At 42.5% G+C, this 23144-nt stretch overlaps 1 long non-coding RNA gene across 4 annotated transcripts in view; it reads left to right on the top strand.

The window, feature by feature from the left end:
- LOC140204316 (uncharacterized) overlaps positions 1-23144 on the top strand; it is a 92066-nt gene that overhangs the window by 5777 nt on the left and 63145 nt on the right. For 3 of the 4 annotated variants that reach the window (XR_011887586.1, XR_011887584.1, XR_011887585.1), the window contains exon 1: positions 3182-3221. The exons of the other annotated variant lie outside the window; for it this stretch is intronic. This is a non-coding gene — a long non-coding RNA (uncharacterized lncRNA). Of the gene's footprint in view, positions 1-3181; positions 3222-23144 lie in introns of those variants that run through there. 4 annotated transcript variants of the gene reach the window in all.

Below are 23144 nucleotides of genomic sequence, written 5' to 3'. Positions count from 1 at the left end.
CCTCTAGAAATGAATGCCAACATTGCATTCGCCTTCTTCACTACCGACTCAACCTGGAGGTTAACTTTAAGGGAATCCTGTACGAGGACTCCCAAGTCCCGTTGCATCTCAGAACTTTGAATTCTTTCCCCATTTAAATAATAGTCTGCCCGTTTATTTTTTCTGCCAAAGTGCATAACCATACACTTTCCAACATTGTACTTCATTTGCCACTTCTCTGCCCATTCTTCCAATCTATCCAAGTCTCTCTGCAGACTCTCCGTTTCCTCAGCACTACCGGCCCCTCCACCTATCTTCGTATCGTCAGTAAACTTAGCCACAAAGCCATCTATTCCATAATCCAAATCGTTGATGTACAATGTAAAAAGAAGTGGCCCCAACACTGATCCCTGTGGAACACCACTGGTAACCGGCAGCCAACCAGAATAGGATCCCTTTATTCCCACTCTCTGTTTCCTGCCAATCAGCCAACGCTCTATCCACGTATGTAACTTTCCTGTAATTCCATGGGCTCTTATCTTGTTAAGCAGCCTCACGTGTGGCACCTTATCAAAGGCCTTCTGAAAATCCAAATATACAACATCCCCTGCATCTCTCTTGTCTAGCCTACTGGTAATTTCCTCAAAAAATTGTAATAGGTTTGTCAGGCAGGATTTTCCTTTAAGGAATCCATGCTGAGTTCTGCCTATCTTGTCATATGCCTCCAAGTACTCTGTAACCTCATCCTTGACAATCGACTCCAACAACTTCCCAACCACCGACGTCAAGCTAACAGGTCTATAATTTCCTTTTTGCCTCCTTGCCCCCTTCTTAAATACCAGAGTGACATTTGCAATCTTCCAGTCCTCCGGAACCATGCCAGAATCTATCTACTTTTGAAAGATCATCGCTAATGCCTCCGCAATCTCCACAGCTACTTCCTTCAGAACACGAGGGTGCATTCCATCTGGTCCAGGAGATTTATTGACCTTTAGCCTATTCAGCTTCCTGAGTACTTTCTCTGTCGTAATTGTGACTGTGCACACTTCTCTTCCCTGCCACCCTTGAGTGTCCGGTATACTGCTGATGTCTTCCTCAGTGAAGACTGATGCAAAATACTTGTTCAGTTCCTCTGCCATCTCCTCATCTCCCATTACAATTTCTCCAGTATCATTTTCTATCAGTCCTATATCTACTCTCACCTGTCTTTTACTCTTTATATACTTGAAAAAGCTTTTAGTATCCTCTTCGATATTATTTGCTAGTTTCCTTTCATAGTTAATCTTTTCTCTCTTAATGACCTTCTTGGTTTCCTTTTGAAGGTTTTAAAGACTTCCCAATCCTCTGTCTTCTCACTAATTTTTGCTTCCTTGTATGTCCTCTCCTTTGCTTTAACTTTGGCTTTGACTTCTCTTGTCAACCACGGTTGCATCCTTTTTCCACTCGAAAATTTCTTCTTTTTTGGAATATACCTGTCTTGCACATTCCTCATTTCTCGCATAAACTCCAGCCACTGCTGCTCTGCCGTCTTTCCCACCAGTGTCTCTTTCCAGTCAACTTTGGCCAGTTCCTCTCTCATGCCACTGTAGTTTCCTTTACTCCACTGAAACACCGACACATCAGATCTCGGCTTCTCTTTTTCTAATTTCACAGTGAACTCAATCATGTTATGATCACTGTCTCCTAAGGGTTCCTTCACCTCAATCTCTCCAATCACCTCCGGTTCATTACACAATACCCAATCCAGTACAGCCGATCCCCTAGTGGGCTCCACAACAAGCTGTTCTAAAAAGCCATCTCGCAGACATTCTATAAATTCTCTCTCTTGAGATCCAGTGCCGACCTGATTTTTCCAATCTACTCGCATGTTAAAATCCCCCACAATTATCATAACACTGCCCTTCTGACAAGCCTTTTCTATTTCCAGTTGTAATTTGTAGTCCACATCCCTGCAGCTGTTTGGAGGCCTATAAACAACTGCCATCAGGGTCCTTTTACCCCTGCGATTTCTTAGCTCAACCCATAAAGATTCTGCACCTTCCGATCCTATATCACCTCTTTCTAATGATTTAATATCATTTCTTACAATAAAGCCACGCCTCCCCCTCTGCCTACCTTCCTATCCTTCCGATACACCGTGTATCCTTGGACGTTCAGCTCCCAGAGACATGCACCCTTTAGCCAGGTCTCAGTGATGGCCACAATATCATACCTGCCAATCTGTAGCTGTACAACAAGATCATCCACCTTATTTCTTATGCTGCGTGCATTAAAGTACAACACCTTAAGACCACCTTATGAGCCAACCAATCCACTAATTGCTGGTGGAACGCAGCAGGCCAGGCAGCATCTATAGGGAGAAGTACAGTCAATGTTTTGGGTCGAGACCCTTCATCAGGACTAATGGAAAAAAGAGATAGTAAGAGATTTGAAAGTGGGAGGGGGAGGGATGAAGCCAAGAGCTGGGAAGTTGATTGGCAAAAGGGATACAAGGCTGGAGAAGGGGGAGTATCATGGGACGGAAGACCATGGAAGAAAGAAAGGGGAAGGGGAGCACCAGAGGGAGATGGAGAACAGACAAGGAGTTATTGTAAGAGGGAAAGAGAAAATAAATAAATAAATAAATAAATAAATAAATTGGGATGGGGTAAGAAGGGGAGGAGGGGCATTAACGGAAGTTAGAGAAATCGATGTTCATGCCATCAGGTTGGAGGCTACCCAGACGGAATATAAGGTCACTGATTCTTGAGACTTCGGCAAAAACACGTCCCACTAAGAAAAGTGCTAATTCCGTTGAAAATGAGTGACATTTGCTTATGTAAAATAATCAGGGTTAATCATCTGAGGGTCTTCTGCACAAATGCAACAATTTTTCATAAGTTTGTTTTTAATTTTATAAATTATATGATTATATGATAGCCCAGTACCCACAAAATCAGTTGTCCTCAGACAGGAGATTATCATTTCAATTTGATTTAAAAAATCATTTAAAATGTATAATATATACGCCAGATGAAAAAGTAGAATGAAAAACCTCTTTAAAACTAAAATCAGTGAATTTTCAGCAATATTTACTCTTACTTTGTGGTTGCTCAAAATATGTCCCAAGATTTTGTTGACACCATCAGATATTTATATAAAAAAAGCAATAAAATCAGGCAAGCACATGGTCAACTATATTCCTGAGGACCCCCTTTCCACCCTCCACATCTGCTGAGTGCAACAAGGTCAAATAAGCTCCTGTAAGTTTGCTATTTTTTCAATAATTTTACATACTTATTGATGTTGCTACAGTCACAACCATGAAGTGTCAGCACTTTCTCTTTTGTATAGAAAGAATTATTTTAAATTATGACATAAATTTATGCATTTTAAGTAGAGGCCAGAGGCAGCAAGCAACAGAGGGAAAACAAGATGGCTCCTGTATACAACTCATGAATGTCATGGAAAAAAGTGTGTTTTGTCACCACCATCTGGTTTTCTGTCTGATGGTGGTGCACATAGTTTGATGGTGTTGACAAAAAACATCCAAATCATCCTCAGTGGAGGCTTGAATATAATTTATGATCACACTAAATAGTAATATGGCTTGTAATGTTTCATTAACCTCTTTATTTATAATATACATAATTTTCCCTTTATTTCTTCCACTCACAGGCCTTCAATATTTCCTTACTATATATATCCCCAATGACTAAAACCATAAATGAATTTAGTTGCACCATTTCATAATCATTTTATAAAATTTCACCAAATTAAACATACTTAAATTCATAGTAATTTTGCACAATTTCATAGTAATTCCATTAATTTCAGGCCTTCCTTTTATGTATTTTAGGAAGTTATGGCTAGGCAGCAGCTATCAGTGGAGGAGCGAAGAAGAAACAGAGAATACCAAAAAAAGCAGAGAGAGAAAATATATAGTGAGGCAGAATTAAAGGAATATTACCTGAGAAAGGAAGAGCAAAGATGGAAGAAGAGAGTAGAGGATGGGAAGATAAAACCTATCAGTGATTTGAATGAAAGGGAAAAGAGGAGTAAGAGAAAGGCGTGGAAACATAGACAGCAAGAGTCAAGAGAGTGTAAGAGAAAGGGCCCAGAACGCCCAGAAACTCCACCAGATAGTCCATTGGATCAGACTATACCGGAGCCAGCTCGCAGTAGGCAGTCTATAGCAGGGGAAAGGGAAAGAAAGAAAACAAGAGCAAGATACTCGAGAGAGATGAAAGCTTTGAAAAATAAACTTCAAGAGATAATAAAAGATAGGAACAAACTGAAAAAGCGTTGGTGACGAGAGCAGACTAGAAATAAAAAAACACAAGAATCACCAAGAAAAAAAAACAGAGCAGATGCCTACAGGGAAGCAAACTCAAAACCCCTCCATCAAGAAAATCCTGCTCTTCCACAACTGTCTCATTCAAGAATTTAATCAAAACAAAAATAATTTACAGTCACCCTGCAAGTCTGCTCAAAAATCAAAGAACTTGACTCTGTCAGGCAGAGTTCTAAAGAAATATCGCCTAATACACCAGACAAGGCAGTTCAGGCTGACGTACAACACACTGCGAAAGAGAAGGACTACTTACAAAAAACCCACTTACATTCAAACAATAACCCAGATGGCTCAGGATTTCTACCATAATGCTGCACGAATGATGACTGACAAATAGGACATGATAACACGGAAGAAAATAAAGCATCAGAGAATGATTCTGACTGACACAAAATTTAACCTCCACAGGGAGTTCATCAAAAAGGAACCAACTGTAAAACTCAGTTATTCATCCTTCTGTGCTTTACGTCCATTTTATGTCACAGCACCAAAACCATCAGTTCAAAAGACATGCCAATGCCAATAGCATGAAAATGCAAAGCTGATGTTTCAGGTCCTAAGAGCATATGGTATTGTCAAGTCTAGCAAATTGGAGGATAGTTTTGAACTTCTGTGTTGTTCTCAGACAAGCGAGGCATGTCTTCTGCACTCCTGCACCCGGTGTCTCCACAAGCACGCACTTCCCACCCCACAGCAAGAGTTGACCGATGTTGAGTGGCAGCAATGGGAACGAGTTCAGGACCAAACAGCAGGTGGAATTCACTACAATACAAGACTTGTGAAGCACAATGGCACACTGGCAGAGCTCATCAAACTGTATGAAGACAAACTAAAGAGTGAAACAACACATGTGTGCTTGGTTCAGAACCAGTTCAGGGAACACAGGAGCATGATACAGAAGTACAATGAAAGCACTGTAATTGTGCATGTGGACTTTTCTGAGGCATGGAAATGCAAATATAATTCTGAGGTACAGGAATGCCATTTTGGTCAGAACCTCCCAAAGCTCGATCTGCACACTGACATGTACTACACAAAAGAAGAGAAAGCAGGATTTTGTACAATATCAGAATCCAAGCGACAGGATGCTTCTGCCATTTGGACTCACATGGTCCTCAGGGATATTTGTCTAAAATTTTGAAAAGTTGATGCCATTCAATTTTGGTCAGATGGCCCCAGCAAGCAGTACAAAATCAAGAAGAACTTCTCTCTCCTCTGCAATATCCCTCCAACACTGGGTTTCCAGCGAACAACCTGAAACTTCTTCGCCATTTCACATGGGAAGGGAGCTCCAGATGGCATTGGGGAAACTGTGAAAAGGACTGCAGACAGTCTTGTACTGCGGGGGAATGACATTGTGGATGGCAAGATCTTCCATGAGATGGTTTGGAGAAGCCTTTGCAGTACTCAGCTCTATCATATTGCTGAAGGTGACATGCAGACATATGATGCACTCCTTTCTCAACCACTAAAACCTGCACCAGCAATGAGGAAAATCCATCAGGCCATACCTTACGGAAGCAGCGTCCATTGCAGATCATTGTCATGTTTCTGCAGTGAGCCACAGATGTGCCAGTGTTTCAGCCCAACAACATTTCAGTTGACTGAAAATACATATGCCAGGGTACAGGCTGATGGCCCTAACACAATGGGAAAGAACAGAGGGCTTTTGGCAATGCTGATGGGGGAAATGGAGCAGGAACCCCAGAGTGGTCCTGACAGGACTACGACAGATATCTGCTGGCGTCATTAATTGTGGAGATTGGTTTGCTGTCATTTATGACCAAAATCGGTGGTTAGCAAAGACTGTCACTGTGGATGCTCATCATCAAGATGTTCAAGTGGAGTTTTTCCACCCTCATGGGCCCAACATGCGCTTCCAACCAAAACCAGGTGGAAAGGATATGTGCTTCGTACCAGTTGAAGATATTCTGGTCAAACTGATGGAGCCATCATCACTGGGACGTGTAAGCAAGACGAGAGAGATCTACCACCAGTCTGCTGAAGTCATGGACTTCATAGAGGAGGAGCATATTAATCGTCTACTTCTTGATAAAGCTGACTGAACGTTTTCGAAGATTTTCAAGCCCAGAAATGGATGGAATTTCTTTTTAGTTCCTTGTGTTACTTTCTGATATTTATGCTTAAACATTGCAGTTGTACTGGTGTTTCTATTTTGCTGTTTACCGTTGTTCTTAATATTTGCAGAAGGATAAAATGTACATGACAAATTGTTATTTGTTGTACCAAATTGTTAAATAAAGTTGTTAAGCAAGGAAGCGTTGACTTGAGTGGTGAAAAGGTTGGAATTGTTTGTTGTAATTAGGCCACTGCCACCACCGTCAGGTCCCAGTCACCACCGTCAGATGGCATTTTCTTTGTTTTAAATTAATATGCTTACAATCTGTTCCTCCAAAACAGTTGATTTATTAAAGTAATTGTCTCTTTAAAATTAAAAATGTGTTTTTTTATGTCCAAAATTGTAATTTTGTATATTTAATGCTAATGCTAAAAGTTGCATAATGTGTTTTTAAAGGAGTACACGTGAAATAGTATAAAAAATGAACAAAAGTGAATATTCAATATTTAACAGCATATATGTGTACAATTGGTGTAGACACAATGATTTAAAAGCTCTATATCTATATAAGACTAAATAAATAGGAATAGTTAGCTTTTTATTGTGTCTGACTGTGTTGACAAAAACTAAGTAATGACAGGAAAAACACATTTTATGAAAAAATTACAAAATCAGGAGGTTGCACTGAAATATTGCTTGATTGCTGAGATCTTGTTCTATAAACATATAAGTTTAGATTTCTTAACTTTTAAAATTTTTTCTTATCAAAATTAAAACCTGTTTTATCCAAATTCTCAAGGATCAGTGAGGTGTTGTTCCTCCAACCTGAGTGTGGCTTCATCTTGACAGTAGAGGAGGCCATGGATAGACATGTCAGAATGGGAATGGGATGTGGAATTAAAATGTGTGGCCACTGGGAGATCCTGCTTCCTCTGGCGGACAGAGTGTAGGTGTTCAGCGAAATGGTCTGACAGCCTGCGTCGGGTCTCGCCAATATCTAGAAGGCCGCACCGGGAGCACCGGACGCAGTATATCACCCCAGCTGACTCACAGGTGAAGTGTCACCTCACCTGGAAGGACTGTCTGGGGCCCTGAATGGTGGTGAGGGAGGAAGTGTAAAGGCATGTGTAGCACTTGTTCTGCTTACAAGGTTAAGTGCCAGGAGGGAGATCGGTGGGAAGGGATGGGGGTGATGAATGGACAAGGGAGACGCGTAGGGAGCAATCCCTGTGGAAAGCAGGTAGCTGTGAGATTCCGTGGGCTTATAGTAGACATCAGTAGATAAGCTGTCTCCAGAGACAGAGAGATCAAGGAAAGGGAGGGAGATGTCAGAAATGGACCAGGTAAATTTGAGGGCAGGGTGGAAGTTGGAGGCAAAGTTGATGAAGTCAACGAGCTCAGCATGCGTGCAGGAAGCAGCGCCAATGCAGTCGTCAATGTAGCAAAGGAAAAGTGGGGGACAGATACCAGAATAGGCACGGAACATAGATTGTTCCACAAAGCCAACAAAAAGGCAGGCATAGCTGGGACCCATATGGGTGCCCATGGCTACACCTTTAGTTTGAAGGAAGTGGGAGGAGCCAAAGGAGAAATTATTAAGAGTAAGGACCAATTCCGCTAGACGGAGCAGAGTGGTGGTAGAGGGGAACTGGTTAGGTCTGGAATCCAAAAAGAAATGGAGAGCTTTGAGACCTTCCTGGTGGGGGATGGAGGTACATAGGGATTGGACATCCATGGTGAAAATAAGACGATGAACACCAGGGATCTCCACCATCAACTCTGCTCTCAAACGCATCTCTCCCATTTCACACACATCTGCTCTCACCCCATCCTCCTGCCACCCCACTAGGGATAAGGTTCCCCTTGTCCTCACCTACCACCTCACCAGCCTCCGGGTCCAACATATAATTCTCCGTAACTTCCGCCATCTTCAACGGGATCCCACCATTAAGCACATCTTTCCCTCCCTCCCTCTTTCTGCTTTCTGCGGGGATTGCTCGCTCCCTACGTGACTCCCTTGTCCATTCGTCACCCCCATCCCTTCCCATCGATCTCCCTCCTGGCACCTATCCTTGTAAGCGGAACAAGTGCTACACATGCCCTTACAATTCCACCCTCACCACCATTCAGGGCCCCAGACAGTCCTTCCAGGTGAGGCGACACTTCACCTGTGAGTTGGCTGGGGTGATATACTGCGTCCGGTGCTCCCAATGCAGCCTTCTATATATTGGCAAGACCCAACGCAGATTGGGAGACCACTTCGCTGAACACCTACGCTCTGTCCGCTAGAGAAAGCAAGATCTCCCAGTGGCCACACATTTAAATTCCACATCCCATTCCCATTCTGATATGTCAATCCATGGCCTCCTCTACTGTCGAGATGAAGCCACACTCAGGTTGAAAGAACAACACCTTATATTCCGTCTGGGTGGCCTCCAACCTGATGGCATGAACATTGATTTCTCTAACTTCCGTTAATGCCCCTCCTCCCCTTCTTACCCAATCCCTAATTTATTTATTTATTTATCTATTTATCTTTTTCCCTCTCACAATAACTCCTTGTCTGTTCTCCATCTTCCTCTGGTGCTCCCCTTCCCCTTTCTTTCTTCCAAGGCATTCCGTCCATGATACTCCCCCTTCTCCAGCCTTGTATCCCTTTTGCCAAACAACTTCCCAGCTCTTGGCTTCATCCCTCCCCGTCCTGTCTTCTTCTATCATTTCGGGTCTCCTCCTCGCCCTCCCACTTTCAAATCTCTTACTATCTCTTTTTTCCGTTAGTCCTGATGAAGGGTCTCGACCGGAAGCTTTGACTGTACTTCTACCTGGCCTGGTCTGCTGCGTTCCACCAGCATTTTGTGTGTGTTGCTTGAATTTCCAGCAGATCTGCAAGAAAATCTGCAGATTTTCTTGTGTTTGCATTTTTAATCCACTATTTATTCAACTAAACGCTTTAAAACTCAGAAATTTTGTTGATTTTAAATAATACATATTATGCATAAGGTAAAAAATGGACAGCTACCACAAAGTATCCAAAGGTTGTTTAAAATGAGAGAAAGTCAACATGATTTGAGAGGAACATGTATATTTCAAAAACAAAGGATAAGAACAAATGTAAAAAATCATTGTATTTCAGTCGGAGGGGTGAATCTATGAAATAGTTGTAGCAAGAATTTAAAAACATGCACCACACTTAACAAGTTTAAAAAATTATTTAAAAATAATTTAATGAACAAATATAAAATACATGATTTAAAATGAATGGAAGTAATGTAAATAAATTATACTTAGAATTGGATTTTGTGTTAAAAGATTATGAAATTTTTTGTTTTGATGTGATGATTGATGCCAAATATGTTGTTGTATAAGTAAGAGGGATAGGCGTAATAAGCTGTAGCTTCAGCCTACACCCTTTCGGTCTGTTTTAAAGAATATCTATGTTTTTTCGTGGTAATTTTGTCCTGTGAAATCATCATTGTGAAAGCATCATTGAAAGTGATGCTTTTTGTTATGTTTGTACTGACCGAAATAAATTTCATTCATTCATTCATGAATGTATCCATTTCTGATTATCTTGTTTCTGTTTGTTAAGTATTGTCGAGTACCTGTTTACTGCAAGATCTGCTTATTTAGAATTCTTGCAGTTTTGAAGTAATTGACTCTATTTGTGTTTTCAGATCCTTATTTGAAGTGTTTTCTAATGACAAGCTTTCTTCTTCTCAGCTGAACAATCCAAAGATGTGCAGATAAATAGCAAAGCTGTTTAGTGCAACACTTCACAGCACCAGTGATCATTAGTCAGGGTTCAGTTCCCACTGCGTTCTGAGAGGAGTTTGTATGTTCTCCCCGTGACCGCATGGGCTTCCTCCAGGTGTTCTGGTTTCCTCCCACATTCCAAAGACGTATAGTTAGGTTTAGGGTTAGTGAGTTGTGCGCATGTTTTGTTGGCACTGGAAACATTGCAGCACTTGTGTCTTGTTCCCAACCCTCGGACTGTGTCGTTTTTTTTTAATTTATTCATTTACGGGATGTGGCCGTCGACAGCTAAACCTGCATTTATTGCCCATCCCTAGTTGCCCTTGAGAAGGTGGTGACGAGCTGCCTTCTTGAACGGCTGCAGTCACCCCCTGAGGCGTAGGTACACCCACAGTGCCGTCAAGGGAGGGAATTCCATGATTTTGACCCAGCTGCAATGACGGAACAGCGATATGTTTCCAAGTCAGGATGGTGAGTGACTTGGAGGTTTCCAAGTGGTGGTGTTCTCAGGTATCTGCGTGTGGCCGTGGGTCTGGAAGGTGCTGCCTTAGAAACTTTGGTGTGTTGTTGCAGTGCAGCTTGTGGATAGTACACACTGCTGCAACTGTTCATCAATGGTGGAGGGACTGGATGCTGGTGGAAGGGGTACCAATCAAGTGGGTTATCTTGTACGAGGACATACCCGATCAAAACTTCTCCATGGACGGCTTCCAGACCGTTCCGGTTGACCGGAGGTGCACTGAGAGCGGTAAGCGTACAGGAGTTGGGTGCTTACTGTTCTGGTTAACAACAGATGGTGCAATCTGGGTCATATTACGATCGAAGAACGAGTTTGTAGACCAGATATTGAACTTTTTACTGTTGGACTTTGGCCACATTCCACCGAGATACAACACTGGGTGGCACGGGAGGTCATTGCTGCCTGTGGTCATCGAACTTACAGCTCCTCCCGTGGAGGGTCAGACACCCTGAGCCAATAGACTGGTCCTGGACTTTTTTCCTTCTGGCATAGTTTGCATTTTGTTGTTTGATTGTTTGTGGTTTTTGTATTGCTATATTTATGCTCTATTCTTGGTTGGTGCGACTGTAATGAAACCCAATTTCCCTCGGGATCAATAAGGTATATCTATCTATCTATCTATGTTGATAGAAAGGGATTCCGTGATGGTGATGCCACTGAATATCAAGGGACGATGGTTAGAGTCTCTCTTGTTGGAGATGGTCATTGCCTGGCACTTATGTGGCTCAAATGTTACTTGGCACTTGTCAGCCCAAGCCTGGATATTTTCCAGCTCCTGCTGCATTTGGGTATGAACTGCTTCGCTATCTGAGGAGTCACGAATGGTGCAGAACATTGTGCAGTCGTCTGCGAACATCCCCACTTCTGACCTTATGATGGAAGGAAGGTCACTGATGAAGCCGCTGAAGATGCTTTGTCCTAGGACACTTCCCTGAGGAACTCCTGCAGTGATGTCCTGAGGATGAGATGATTGACCTCCAACCACCACAACCATCTTCCTTTATTGATGCGAACAATGCATTTCACGATATGTTAAACACAAGAGATTCTGCAGATGCTGGAAATTCAGAGTAACACATCCCAAATGCTGTAGGAACCCTGCTGATCAGGCTGCATCTATGGAAAGAATTAAACTACCAAAGTTTCTGGCCTGCAGTAGGTAGGACAGAAAATTCATAGCAAGAATTGCTCACAGTTTACGTCCTAGTGGTTGACGTTAACAGAGTAATGCAATAGGTTGCAACAGGATATGCGTAGATGGGAACCTTGAAAGACTGAGGATAGTAAAGTGTATTCCAAAAGCAAAGTTCTTTAGATCAGGGATTTCCATCCGCTTTTATGCCATGGATGAATACCATTAAGCAGGACTGGCCCTGATGAAGGGTCTCAGCCTGAAATGTTGACTCTTTATCTCTTTCCAGAGATGCTGCCTGACCTGCAGAGTTCCTCCAGCATTCTATATATTCCACTCTTTGTTTCAATGTACGTGACAAATAAAGTTCATCTTTAATATAAGAGACAAAACTGAAGTGCTAATGGCAAGCTTTCAATTTATTTGGCAGGTAGATTTTCTTTTCTAGTATTGTCCACTTTCCTTCAGATTTTCAGGATCTAAAGCAGGGGTTTCCAATCTGAGGTCCACAGACCCTTTGCTTACTGGTATTCGTCCATGGCATAAAAACGGATGGGAATCCCTGATCCAGAGAACTTTGCTTTTGGAATACACTTTGCTATCCTCAGTCTTTAAAAATTCCCACCTATGCATATCCTGTTGTAAACTATTGCATCGCTTCTGTTAACGTCAACCACTGGGGGATAAGCTGTGAGCAATATTTGCTATGAATTTTCTGTCCCATCAAAACCCCCCCCCCCCACTTGCTCAGTGAGGTCTGACTACAAATTCAACACTACAGGGAACCAGATGTGTTCCCACTGGCATGTCAGTGATGTTAATGTTTCAGCACCTTACGATGGTGTGCTTCATGAAACAAGATAAGAATGCATCACGTGGAAAGAATGCAAGGCTAATGCTTTTTTAAATGACCCTCTCTGATAATGATTTCTATATTAGAGGCAGGATATTCCTTTCAAAGAGATTTTCACAGCTGCTAGCTTGTTGCTGTTCCCTGGAGCTCAAGCTGAAATTGATGTATGTTCTGAATGTCAGTCCCCCAGTGCATAGTCTGCCTAACAGCATAGGTTTAGAATGGAGTAGAACACACGTCACAGCGGTTAACTGAGATGAAGCTAATAATATCTGGAGGTTACATGAGGCCGGTGCTGTCAAATGGTTCACTTTATACTACTGTTATGTCCATGCCCTTGATACATTGCTAGAACCACAAGACCAAAAGCAAGAAACTGTGGTTGCAGCAGCTGCTTCTGAGGACGGCAACAACATTCAAACGTTTCAAGTCTAGATGTGTTAAATATGTGGGTTATGACCAAAGGAAAAAATAGCTGGACACAACACACTTTGCACTTTAGTACCAGGGTGCTTACTAGGTGCGTCAAAAAATCAAACATAAACATGATCGAAAATGCTTATTTTACAAAATAATATCTACAAGAAAACACAGTAATAGCTCCATACTTCTTGTCTAGTGTGAACTCCCGGCAGCCTCTGCTGAGGACAGTCATCTTTCATTACCAACAAAGTCCACTTAAGTCTATACCTGAATTGGAATATGATGCACCCCACAATGTAGTTAAAAGCATATTACTAAATTAACAGAAGTACCTATATTAACTAGAGTATACAGACAGCATATACACGCTTACACATCTCCTTTACTAAAGAAATGGAATATTCCGCTATGTATTAGCAGGAAGGGCACGATAAATCCACTCCAAGTGCATCAGCTCAGTTTAGGGCCCGTAATGAGAATATACTGGGGAAGGTATTGACATGCGTACCCTCAGCGCAATGACAGCAGAATGACAAGGCGATGTTTGTGTGTGTATGTGAATGTGCGTATATAAGGGGCGCGTTTACTGAGTGCTCTCCATTACAAGATGACACAAAACATTGGTCTCAGAATTACAATCCACCAGGTACTGTGGCCTACCACGAATCCACAAAGTCATGGAGCGCTACAGTACAGAAACAGTCAGAGCTGTTATTCTGCTAGTCCTATCAACCCACCCTCCATACCCCTCCCACCCTGTACTTATCCACACTTTGTTTAAGTTTTGCAGCTGAAGTTGCATCCAGCACTTCTGCTGGCAGCTCGAACCGTACTCTCACCACCCTCTGAGTGAAGACATTCTCCCTCAGGTTCTCCTTGAATATAAAAGTCACTGGTGAACGCAGCAGGCCAGGCAGCATCTCTAGGAAGGGGTACAGTCGACGTTTCGGGCCGAGACCCTTCATCAGGATTGACTGAAAGAAGAGCTAGTAAGAGATTTGAAAGTGGAAGGGGGAGGGGGAGATCTGAAATGATAGGAGAAGACCGGAGGGGGAGGGATGGAGCCAAGAGCTGGACGGTTGATTGGCAACTGTCTCCTCTCATATCCCTTTTGCCAATCAACTACACAGCTCTTGGTTCCATCCCTCCCCCTCCAGTCTTCTCCTATCATTTTGGATCTCCCCCTCTCCCTCTCACTTTCAAATCTCTTACTAGCTCTTCTTTCAGTCAGTCCTGACGAAGGGTCTCGGTCCGAAACGTTGACTGTACCTCTTCCTAGAGATGCTGCCTGGCCTGCTGCGTTCACCAGCAACTTTTATGTGTGTTGCTTGAAATTCCAGCATCTGCAGATTTCCTCGTGTTTGCGTTTTTAAATTCCCCTTGAATATGTCACCTTTCACCCTAAAGCTTTGACCTGTAGTTCTAGTTTCACCCAGCCTCATTGGAAAAAGCCTGCTTGCATTTACCCTACCTATACCCCTTATAACCCTCCTGAACCAAAGGGGATAACTTCACTCAATTTCACTTGCCCAGTCACTGAAATGTTCCCACAATCTATGACACACTTTCAAGGACTCTTCATCTCATGTTCTCAATATTTATTGCTTATTTATTTATTATTAATACGTCTTTCTTTTTGTACTTGCAGTTTGTTGTTCCTTGTACACTGGTTGAGCACCCAAGTTGGTGCAGACTTTCATTGATTCTATTATGGTTTTTATTCTATTATGATGAATCTCAGGGTTGTTTGTGGTGACGCGTATGTACTTTGATAATAAGTTTACTTTGAACTTCGAACTTTGTATACCTCTACCAAATCTCCCCTCATTCTCCTACCTCAAGTCACTGCACTACCTATTTAAATTTTCTCTCTATTCTTTCAATCTTGTTGATACCCTTCATGCACATGACTAGAACTGCACACAATGCTCCAAATTTGGCCTCGCCAACATCTTACACAACTTCAACATAACATTCCAACTCCTCTACTCAGTAGTCTGATTTATGAAGTCCAATGTGCCATAAGCTCTGCAGCAGTGCACTCACTTTTGAGGACACTGCAGTCCATGTGTTTTTGTTTACTTTTTGCATGATTTGATCAAGGTGGCAAGGCCGAGGGCAAAGGAATGAATTGGCTTTCAGCTCAGTCACTACTCCTTGAGAATTATTCACTTCAGCACTGTACCGACTCCGCAGTTGTGTCCTGAAACCATTGGCACTCACCTCAGTGCTTAACTGACTCTGTAGCTACGGCCTGCAGCCATCAGAGGGTGAAGTAAAGAGCTTGGAAGTTGAGTGGTGAAAGAAATAAAGGGCTGAAGAGGGGGGAATCTGATAGGAGAGGACGGAAGGCCATGGAAGGAAGGGAAGGGGGAGGAGCACCAGAGAGAGGTGATGGGTAGGTAACTCTGCCAGAACCCTGCAATTTCTGCAGTAGGTTCCCACAAGGTCCAAGGGGACACCTTCTCAGACCCTGGAGATGTAACCACCCTAATTTTCCTCAAAAATCCATGTTTCAAATAAACCAAGTCGAAGCCTTCTGCCAGGTTTTGAGATTTTCAGAATACTTGTGCCTATACTGAATTCTGGCCATTTCCTTCCATTGTTAATCAGTAGGCAGGACTGGAATTAAATAAGCACTCACAGCACGCTGGAGGAATTCAGCAGGTCGGGCAGCATCAGTGCAAACGATGAGTCGACGTTTCGGGCCGGAACCCTTCGTCAGGACTGACCAAAGAAGGAGGGGGAAGGATTTGAAGAATGCTTGCAGGTTCAGTTGAAGGACCAGTAATTTGAAAGACAAGGGAGTGGGAGAGGGGAAGCAGGGACGTCATAGGTAGGAAAATAATGGGTAGTAGAAGAAGGAGGCAGAACCATGAGGGAGGTGATAGGAAGCTGGGGGAGGGGTCAGAGTGAAATAGGGATAGGGGAAGGGAGGGGGAGGGAATTACCAGGTTGGAGAATTCTATGTTCATACCAAGGGGCTGGAGACTACCTAGACAGTATATGAGGTGTTGCTCCTCCAACCTGAGTTTAGCCTCATCATGACAGTAGAGGAGGCCATGTATAGACATATCTGAATGGGAATGGGAAGCAGAGTTGAAGTGGGTGGCTACCGGGAGATCCTGTCCGCCTACTTCTTCTACTACCCATTGTTTTCCTGCCTATGACGTCCCTGCTTCCCCTCCCCCACCCCTTTGTCTTTCAAATTACTGGTCTTTCAACTGAACCTACAAGCATTCTTCAAATCCTTCCCCCTCCTTTGTTCAGTCCTGACGAAGGGTTCCGGCCCGAAACGTCGACTCATCATTTGCACTGATGCTGTCCGACCTGCTGAGTTCCTCCAGCATGCTGTGACTGTTGCTTTGATCCCAGCATCTGCAGATTATTTTGTGTTCTGGAATTAGATACCAGTCCCGGGAGAAACTCAGTAATTAGATTTTATGGGACAGCCATTGCACTATTGATTGAACGTGGTGTACATAATGCAAGTTCTGTGGAAGGACTGAGTTTCATGGCCCAAATCATAACACAAGAGATCCCGCAGGTGCTGGAAGTCCAGAGCAACACACACAAAAGCCTGGAGGAACTCAGCAGGTCAGGTAGCATTTACAGAGAGAAATAAACAGTCGATGTTTTGGGCTGAGACCCTTCACCAGGACTTTGCCAGTTTCAAGCCTTCTCCCAACCTTTGCTGCTCTGACAGGGTCACCCTACTGCTGATAAATTAGTGACTAACTGAATTATGTAGTGTTCTGACCCATAACAACTAGTGAATCGAGGTTAACTATGGTGATTAAAGTCACAAGGATCTAACCTAGTGCTCCATGACCCCTCTGTTGTATTCTAAGTAAATCATAATTCCACAGTCTGTGGCATTGCCTTGGCTTGGGCTCCAAGCCATAATACCCAAAGGTGCCAAACATTCTGCATAATGGCTTCAACTTCGGCCCTGTGCCCTTCGCGGTCATATGAGATTAGTTAATGACATTCAGACCCATGCCTCTGATGTCATTCGCATAGCTTCGATTTACTCCTTTTGCAAAGACAGCCACCTTCGGCCCACTTATAAAATGTCTTCTTAAACCTTCAACTCGTGCTGTTGCGCATTATACCAAATTCTTAACGCACCACCATTTTTGCCAGTTTAATCTTGACCCTGCAAAATGGTTCAGCTAATCTACAAGTGCAAGGTTTTATCATTCACAATCAGGAAATGGTGTGTACTATTACTACTCAGTGTACTGGAAGTGGTTTCATTGATTGAAATGTACAGTCTATGGATGACGTGTTATATTGTATTAAATGTAATTTCACTGAATGAAACACAGGAAATCTGGTCGAACCACAGTATCAATCCTGTCCCTTGTGGGTGTGAGTTTAATGCCTGTAGACTGCACACTCATAGGCACTCTTAAAAGCATGGAAATGATTGTAATGGCAATGAAAAATGTGATATTAGTGCAAAGCAGATTAAAGAGCTTGTCAACATGACAACAACAAACTAATTCCTGCCCTAGCCTCATGAATTCGGAGCTACCTGTATATGCAAAGTGTAGATAGGTCTTTAGTAATCTCATCACAGGTAAAACACTTCCCACCTTTGAGCACATCTACGTGGAGCGCTGTTGCAGGAAAGCAGCATCTGTCATCGGGAACCCCCACCCCCCTCAGGCCATGCTCTTTTCTCACTTCTGCCACCAGGAAGAAAGTACAGGAGCCTCAGGACTCTCACCATCAAGTTCAGAGCAGTTATTACTCCTCAGCTATCAGGTTCTTAAACATATAACAATTACAGCACGGAAACAGGCCATCTTGGCCCTTCTAGTCCGTGCCGAACTCTTACTCTCTCCTAGTCCCACCGACCTGCACTCAGCCAATAACCCTCCATTCCTTTCCTGTCCATGTATCTATCCAATTTAACTTTAAACGACAACATTGAACCTGCCTCAACCACTTCTGCTGGAAGCTCAATCCACACAGCCACCGCTCTCTGAGTAAAGAAGTTCCCCCTCATGTTACCCCTAAACTTTTACCCTTTAGCTCTCAACTCATGTCCTCTTGCTTGAATCTCCCCCACTCTCAATGGAAAAAGCCTATCCATGTCAACTCTATCAATCCCCCTCATAATTTTAAACACCTCTATCAAGTCCACCCTCAACCTTCTACGCTCCAAAGAATAAAGACCTAACTTGTTCAACCTTTCTCTGTAACTTAGGAGGTGAAACCAAAAGGATACCTTCACTTAACTTCACTTGCCCCATTACTGAAATGTTCCCACAACTTATGGACTCACTTTCAAGGAGTCTTCATTTCATGTTCTCAATATTTGTTATTTATTTATTTATTTTGTATTTGCTCCGTTTGTTGTCTTGAGTGCCCAAGTTAGTGCAGTCTTTCATTTATTCTAATACAGTTATTATTCTTTATGGATTTATTGAGTATGTCCACAACAAAATGAATCTCGGGTGTATATTGTGACAGAACTGTACTTATATAATAATTTTACTTTAACTTCAACAAAATAGAGCTCACCTTTAATATCCATTCTAGACGTTCAATCTGGACTCTGGTTTTTCTCCTTGGAGAGAAGGAGGAGGAGGAGAAGTGACGTCATAGAGATGTACAAGATAATAAGAGGTATAGTTGGAATGGACAGTCAGAGGCTTTTTCAAAGGGCAGAAATGACTAATATGAGGGAGCATAACATTGAGGTGTTTCGATGGGGATGTCAGAGGTAGGCTTTTATATAGAGAGCGGTAAATACATGAAACATACTGCCAGAGGTGGTGGTAGAGGCAGACATATTAGGGACATTTAAGAAACTCTTAGATAGGCACATAGATTAAAGAAAAATAGAGGACTATGTGGAGGGAAGGATTAAATTGATCTTAGAGTAGGTTAAAGGGTTGGCACAACATGATGGGTTGAAAGACCTTTACAGGGCTATAGGGTTCTAGTTTTTATGTTCTACACTCTGGTCATTTTATTAGATACACCTGTATTCCTGATCATTAACGAAAATCAGCCAATCATGTGGCAGCAACTCAATGCATAAAAGCATGCGGACACGATCAAAAGGCTCAGTCGTTGTTCAAAATGGGGAAGAAATATGATCTAAGTGGCTTTGATCATGGAATATTTGTTGGTGCCAGACAGGGTTGTTGAAGTATCTCAAAATGCTGATCTCCTTGGATTTTAACGCGCAACAGTTTACAGAGAATATTATGAAAAACAAAAAAAGAATCAGTGAGAAGCAATTCTGTGGCCGAAAATGCCTTGTTAATGAGAGGAGTCAGAGGAGAATGGTCAGACTGGTTCATGCTGACAGGAAGATGATAGTAACCCAAATAACCACGCATTACAGCAGTCATGTGCAGAAGAGCATCTCTGACCACACATGTCAGGCCTTGAAATGGATGAGCTACAGCAGCAGAAGACCATGAACACACAGTGAGTGGCCACTTTATTAGATACAGAAGGTACATAATAAAGTGCCCATTGAATGTACATTCTGAATTAGTTCAATATAATTTATTCATTTTTTGCACTATCATTTGGATAGTTACACCTGTTTGTTGGGTGTAGATTAATGGAATCTAGGTTTACTTGTATATTGGCAAGATAGGACTGGCAAATTTTAACCACTGGAGTCAACTTCACACAGTTAGTGTCTCCATCAGTAAAGAATAACCTTTCTTTGCAAGCCTGAGGAACTTCTAAACTTTCACTAAATCCTTTTTTTCTTAGAACTGCATCAAAGATTGTCACATTCTTACGGTGAGGCTCTGGCATTTGATTGAGAGCTATGGCAAGGGAAGGAACTCAGCTACAAGTGCTCAGTTGACAGAAAGCATGACCATCATAGAAAGCACAAATACAACGATAAAAGCAGGACGAGCAAAGGAAAAGATTCAAACATGGTCACCATACCAGAGAAGACAATCAGGAGCAGTGATCAAAAGTTAGCTCAGAAAGGAAGAGATAGAACGATGGAGGGAGAGAGAGGTATAGGGGAAGATAGAAAGAGAAATAGAGAGAGACATAGAGAGAAATATATATATATGGGAGAGAGAGGCAGAGAGAGAGAGAGAGAGAGAGAGGGAGAGAAGGGTGAACAGTTTCAAGTTCCTGTGCGTCAACATCTCTGAAGATCTGGCCTGTGCCCATAACATTTTGATGCAATTATGAAGAGAGCATGCCAGTGGCTATATTTAATTGGGAGTTTGAGGGAATTTGGTATGTCACCAAAGACTCAAGCAAACAGATGTACCACAGAGAGCATGCTAACTGTTTACATCTCTGTCTGGTATGGAGGGGCCACTGCACAGGATCAGGAAAAGCTGCAGAGTTTATAAACTCAGCCAGTTCCATTGTGGGCACTAACTTCCCCACCATCGAGTTTCCACAGTTAATCAATCAGATCTAATATTTTCTGTTAATAACTTGAAAGTGTTGCAGCTCGTATGTAGTGCGTGCCCACAAATCTTTCTACATGATAGCGCCAAGTTCATTTTCTATGAACCACTGATGCAATTTGTAACTGTCAATTTTTATCCCTTCAGTACAGACAAAGGGTAATGATCAGTGGTTAAATATTTAGCAACTGCTAGGCTGCATACAGTGGGGCTCAGCAAGTTTCATAGCAAGGTCACGCATTTTTTTTGTGGTCGGTGTATATTATTTGCACATAATCGGAAGGAATCATGATTAGGAATTTTGCAGATGACAGAAAAATATTGATTGCATGATTGACAGTGAAGAAAAACACCCCAAGTTACAAGAAAGGTGTCACATGGAAATCAATCTGGAAAAGATAAGAGGCATAAATGAGTGGACAACCTGAGACTTTGTCCCAGGGTATAAATGGCTAATACGAGGGGGCATAATTACAAGTTGATTGGAGGAAAGTACAGGGGAGATGTTATAGGTATTTCTTTTCCCACAGAGTGGTGGGTGTATGGAATGCCTTGCCAGGGGTGGTGGTAGAGGCAGATACATTAGGAACTTCAACGAAAATTTTAGATAGGCAAAGGGAAGATACGGAAACTGGAGGGCTTTGAGGGAGGGAAGAGCTAGATTGATCTTAGTGAAGATTAATCTCAGGACTTAGACAAACTGGAAGAATAGGCAACAAAGTGGCAGATGGAATACACTATTGGGAAATATATGATAATGCAGTTTTAGTAAAAGGAACAATAGTGAAGATTATCTAAATGGGGAGAAGGTTCAAATATCAGAGGTGCAGAGAGGCTTGGGAGTCCTCGTGAAAGACTCCATGAAGGTTAATTTACAGGTTGAGTTTGTGGTAAAGAAGGCAAATGCAATGTTGGCATTTATTTCAAGGGGACTAGAATATAAAAACTAGGAGATAATGTTAAGCCTTTATAAGACACTAGTCAGGTCACACTTGGAGTATTGTCTACAGTTTTGGGCCCCTTATCTCAGAAAGGATGTGTTGTCATTGGAGAGGGTCCAGAGGAAGGTCACGAGGATGGTTTTGAAAATGAGGGGGTTAACATATTTGGAGTGTTTGGCAGCTTTGAGCCTGTACTCACTGGAATTTAGAGAATGCGTGGGGATCTCATTGAAACCTACTGAATGTTGAAAGGACTAGATAAGGTGGATGTGGAGAGGATGTTTCCTGTGGTGTGGGTATCCAGAACTAAAGAGCACAGCCTTAAAATTGAAGGGCGAACTTTTAGAAAAGAGGTAGGGAGGAATTTTTTTAGCCAGAGAGTAGTGAATCTGTGGAATGCTCTGCCACAAACTGCAGTGGAGGTCTGGTCCGTGGGTATATTTAAGGTGAAAGTTGATTGTTTCCTGATTGGTCAGGGCATCAAAGGATACAGTGAGAAGGCAGAGGTGTGGGGTTGAGTGGGATCCGGGATCAGCCATGATTGAAGGCTTAATTCTGCTCCTATGTCTTATGATCTTATGATCTAATAGTCATGTATCAGAGGTTCACAGAAATCATTAGATAGGTTACATATCTCAAGAAGCTTTTGAGAATATCTTTGAATCTTTACCTCAGTTTCTCCATCACCACTGCATCTACTCCCAAGATGAGACATTTTGTTCCAAGATATCTGAACTGCTCTTCTTTTGCAGAAAATCTAGATTCCCCACTACTGTGGATGATGAGGCCCTCACTCACACAGAACATAGAACAGTACAGCATAGGAACAAAGCCTTCAGCCCACAATGTTGTGCTGAACCCAATAAATTAGTAAATAAATGGCCAACTAAACTAATCCTTTATGTCTACACAATGTCCATATCCTTCCATTTTCCTTACATTCATGTGCCTATATAAACATCAAGTCCCTAATGTATCTGCCTCGACCACCACTCTAGGCACGCATTGCAGGCACCCACTACTCTCTGTGCAAACTACTTGCTTCTTACATCTCCTTTAAAAAATACCACCTCTCACCTTGAATGCATGCCCTCTGGCATTAGACACTTCAACTCTGGGGAAAAAAGATACTGCCTGCCACTATCTATGCCTCTCATTGTTTTATAAACCTTTATCAGATCTCCCCTCAGCCGCCGCAACGCCAGAGAAGACCATCCAAGTTTTTCCAAACTGGCGTTGAGCACATCCATTCAGCATCCTTGGGTGCCTGAGTTGCCCAGCGGTTGGCACAACGCTATTACTGCTCTGGGTGTCAGAGTTTAGAGCTCAGTTCTAGCGTCCTCTGTAAGGAATCTCTACACGTCCATGGGATATGTGGGTTTTCTCTGGGCCCTTTGGTTTCCTCCCACAGTCCAAAAATGTAGCCGGTAGGTTAATTGGTCATTGTAAATTGTCCTGTGATTAGGTTAGGGTTAAATCAGAGTTATCAGGGGTTGCTGGGCAGTGTGACTTGAAGGGACAGAAGGGCCTATTCCATGCTATATCTCTTAATAATTAAACCTCTTCTGCATGCTCTCAAAAGCCTTGACATCCTTCCTATAATGGGGTGACCAGAAATATATGTAAAACTCCAGATGCAGCCTAACCAGAATTTATAAAGCTGCTCATATGACCATCACCACCTGCTCCCATGACTTCGTGAAACCCAGAGT

This window comes from Mobula birostris, chromosome 10, assembly GCF_030028105.1.
Source record: "Mobula birostris isolate sMobBir1 chromosome 10, sMobBir1.hap1, whole genome shotgun sequence".
NCBI lineage: Eukaryota > Metazoa > Chordata > Chondrichthyes > Myliobatiformes > Myliobatidae > Mobula > Mobula birostris.
Note: the sequence above shows the minus strand (reverse complement) of the source record. Positions and strands in the feature narration are given on the sequence as shown.